This window comes from Sinocyclocheilus grahami, unplaced genomic scaffold, assembly GCF_001515645.1.
Source record: "Sinocyclocheilus grahami isolate Dianchi unplaced genomic scaffold, SAMN03320097.WGS_v1.1 scaffold1421.1, whole genome shotgun sequence".
Lineage (NCBI taxonomy): Eukaryota > Metazoa > Chordata > Actinopteri > Cypriniformes > Cyprinidae > Sinocyclocheilus > Sinocyclocheilus grahami.
Window position 1 is genome coordinate 17,737 of NW_015506600.1, and position 4,531 is coordinate 22,267.

At 34.3% G+C, this 4,531-nt stretch overlaps 1 long non-coding RNA gene across 1 annotated transcript; it reads left to right on the forward strand.

Annotated features, from left to right (window-relative positions):
• The first annotated feature begins 62 nt into the window (after positions 1–62).
• Positions 63–2,183, forward strand: LOC107570145 (uncharacterized). Its single transcript, XR_001606995.1, has 3 exons — positions 63–146; positions 664–969; positions 2,148–2,183. It is a non-coding gene; the product is annotated as an uncharacterized lncRNA (long non-coding RNA).
• The last annotated feature ends 2,348 nt before the right edge of the window (positions 2,184–4,531 follow it).

Genomic DNA, 4,531 nt, shown 5'->3' on the forward strand with positions numbered 1-4,531 from the left:
AGACACACATTCACACTAATGACTGTCTCTCTTTATCGTTACAGGTTCAGGTCTGTCTCCAGGTGTTGTTGTAGGGATTGTTGTTGTTCTGGTGGCTGCAGCAGCTGCTGGTGTGATTTCTTGTTGCCACAAGATCGCTGAAATACGTAAGTATTTTAAAAAAAATTCTAAAATTGCTTTATTGTGTGAAAGAATGAGATTTAAAAGCTGCAGCAAAGTGGAATATTTTAAGCAAATAACCACTTAAATTGCACATAAAGCTGTTGTATAAGTTCAGAAGACGTATAGCGCACAAGTCATGTGGAAAACGTTTATGGTGCATTTCTGGTGTCTTACACATTTTTTGAGCTTTGTGATGGTCATGACAATATGTCATTGCTTGAAACAGAGCTGCATGAAGATTTTAAAATAAGGACTGATTTATTTAGTGGTATGATATGTGTAATGGTTTTTAGACAGATTTTCACCTTGCATACATTTGTGTTTTTCTATGTTAACATTATTGTAAATTGTTACAGCTCTTTAAAAAAGAGATGACAAACTGCTTATTAGAAGCACATGTGAAGAACCACACAATATCTTCTCAGTGTTTCTAATGTTCATCTGTTCATTCACTAGTAATCTCCTCATTTCTGTTTCTATGTGCTGCTGCGTGACATGAAGCGGAGACAGTGTCAGGGATGGAGGGAGACGATGTCAAACTAAACACTGGTGTTACTAAAATACAGACAGGTGATCTGATAGAGTGGCAGTCTGGAAATGAAGACTCTCTCATAGCGCAAATCAAAGGAGAGACCAGTGAGATCACAACATATGATGATGTTCTTCATGGGATATTCAGAGACAGACTGAAGCTGGACAAGAAGACTGGATCTCTGACCATCACAAACACCAGAATTGAACACACTGGACCCTATAAGTTACTGATCAACAATAAATACAAGAGGACATTTATTGTTTATATCAGAGGTGAGTATCTCCAGACTTTCTGTGTAATAATGATCACAGTTCTTCATTCATTCATTCAGACTGTTTCTGTGGTTTCTTCAGCTCATAGACCGTATAGGGTTTGTTCTGAAGATCATTTAAGTCTTCATTGTGCTTTCTCTTGTTAGATTTTATAAACTTTATGCTTTAGAATTTATTTTTATTTTTTTAATAAAATACTATATATGAACTAGATTATCATATAAACAAACATTTATGCAAAGTGTGGTCTAGCAGTCACATGTTTCCAGCATGTCAAAACACCAGAGATACAGGTTCAGTTCTGGCCAGTGCCATGTTCCTTCTCTATTCTATGGTTTTGTTAAAATTCGAAAGTAACACAACTGTTGTCATTTGACATACATTTTTGTAATATATCTGATGTTAATTGTATCCAACACTGCTATATGAACTATTTCATTTGATTAAACTCTCATAGTATGATATACACACTGAAACTCAAACGTCTTCACAACAACCCAAAAATAACAGTCCTGTATAACTTAAAGAAATGATAACAGAAATATATTTATTATTGAACAGTGGAATGTACTTCTTAAAGTACTATTACAACTAATATAAATGAAAGATAACCATTTTTGAAAGTAAATGTGTGTGTGTGTGTGCTCCTATCAGTAAAAAAAGCCACTATGGACTATGTCAGGATTATGGACCAGTCTGTGTGTTTTTCTCCCCATGTGCTCCATGACCTAGTTTTCTCCCTTGTCTTATTGCTTCATTTGATTCGCCTGTGCTCGTCAATTACCCCTCGTTTAGCCATGTATTTAAAGTGTTGTCTGCCCCATGTTTCCCGGTCCAGTGTTATACGTCTTCATGGAAGTGCTACGTGTGTGTCCTGCCTGTATTTCCCCTTTCTGTGGATTATTAAAGACTGTTTAGTGTGATTCTCCTACGTCTACGCGGTCCTTCATTCCTCACAGTAGCAACCCTGACACATATGTAGGTGTAGTCATAAACAGAAAAAAATACTGTGATATACATTATTTATAACTATATTACATTAATTAATATGACATATTTAAGGTGCATGTGTAGTTCATTCTTACCAATGTTTGCTCTCATGTACATATTTAATGAAGCTTTACTGACTTATCATTGCTCCTCGTTTTTCTTCTTTCTCCTCTTTCTGTGACATGCAGTGAAGTCACTGTCAGCGAAGGAGAATGATTCTGTCATCCTAAAAAGACTAATACTGAAATACAGACTGGTAATGAGATACTGTGGCTGTTTGGATCTGAAGACACTCTCAGCTGAAATCAAAGGAAAGACCAGAAAGATCTCTATATATGACAATGTTCCTGATGGGAGATTCACAAAGGCAGACTGGAGCTGGACAAAGCGACTGGATCACTGACCATCAAAAACATCAACACCTGATCACGCTGGACTCTTTAAACTACTGATCCTCAGCAGAGGAAGAAAAGTCTTTGTTTATGTCAAAGGTGAGTATCTCAAGTCTGTGAATGTATTAACAATCACTGTTCTTCCTCATGCATTCTGTTGTTCTTTTTCTGCAGTTAATTCAGCTCAAACTGCTTAATATACTAATTTAAAACTTGTATGTGTGAATGTGAGAACATGAGTAGCACAAATCTCACTGACAAATAAGTGGAAGAATATAAAGCAGAGAAATCAAGAAAAGAGTAGAGACAATGAACTGGAGCGTGAGGGGAAATGAAAACAAAAAAGAAGAAGAAGAGAGGGAGACGTTTATTTGTAAAGGTAGTTTGACCTCCAAATCTTCTCTTTTTATTTTCTCTTACTATAATACTCTTTATTTTTATTCAAATTCCACAGAAGTGAATGAATCAGTAACTGTAGAGATACGGCTGTTGAATGGAGAGGATGTGGATGTAGTGAATGAGGAGGAGGGGACGAGTTCACTTTAATAACATAAGACCCGCCCACCAGTGTCAATCACTCTGACACACACACACACACACACACACACACACACTTCTCATCCTCTAGTCTTAATCAGATCTGAATGTCAAAATTGTAAATGCAATCTGAATTTATAGTGCCTTTGAATTCATGCTGAAGTATGAATGTATTGTTTTTATTAATTTTGACAAAAAAACATCTGCTTGATGAATAAATATTCACAAGATATTGATATGCCGCTGATCTTAATGTTGTATCATTTCTGTCCTCTAGTGGACAAACACTGATACAGCTTTTGCTTCCTAACAACTGTTTTCACATGAAATGCATGAAAATGTACCTGAATATAAAAAGACAAATTGTGTGAAACATGTTGCTGCATACTGTATGTTCTATGATTGATGTACAAAATCAGATCTACAGAGTAAACTGAATATGACCAGATATAGTTGAGGGGGAAAAAGCACATAAAATCAAATTATTTTCTAGTTGTGTTAGTTGAAATCACAAACACCCAGGGAGCTATAAAATCAGATTTTGTTTAATTACTCACTGAATGAAACAGTGTGGAATGATGATAATAATAATAATAATAATGTTTGTGTGTCAATTGAAATAGGACGTTTTAAATTATATTTATTACATTTTGTTTTTATTATTTTACAGTTTAAAAGTACCATCTAGACAGGCTTTTGTTGCAATTCAAGAATTTTTATTGCAATTCATGAAAAGACTTGTAAATGCACTTCTTCAGCACACGATGGCAGTAGAAGAAAACTGAAATAAGAAATGTTAGAAAGTGGGATATGAGCCCTGTCTTGCATTGTAATGTACAAATTGTACAATAAAATTATTAAAAACAAAAAACAGTAAAGATGTTTACAATGAATAAACATTGCTATTTAAAATCATTTTAATTCACATTTCTATTTTCTATTTCATATTTTTAATCTGTTCAATACTTTCGGTTCATCATCAAAAAACGTATAAAACACCACATATTTAAGATTTGAATAAGCAGCACAACCTTTTTCAGTGAAGAAGAAGCAGGAGGATGAGGAAGAGGGTAATTTTGTGAAAATGCAAACAATACAAGAGCAAGTTATCAACATGATTGTCAATCAGTATAAAAATGGATCAAAGAAGCAAAGTGATAATTTACAAATTTTGAACATACCAGCTCCTAAAGGACTGAAATATCCAATAGTATCCAGCTGCAGACCCGCAGCACCAGCAGTTTCAGAACCGCAGCCACAGAACCGGAAGTGAGGGGCGGAGCTTACTTTTTTTTAACAGAGTAGCGCCACCTCACGGTTTTTAAGGGGTAATTTGCTTTTATTACACACGATACATCATACTTTATGCATTTTATAATGACATATTAAGCAGTTTATAAACATTATATACATCTTGTGTAATTTAGTTGTAGACCTATAGTTATTAGTTTCATTGTATTATGCGAGTTATTTCCTGTTTGTGATATTAAAAATAATGTTTGAAACTTCTAGGCATTTTATATGAAATATACTTTAATCACAAGATTCAAAATAAATGTTTACTCCAAAGTCAAGAACACGTGCATCATAAATTTTTCTATATGAAAACTAAAACATTTCAATAAAACACACACACACACACA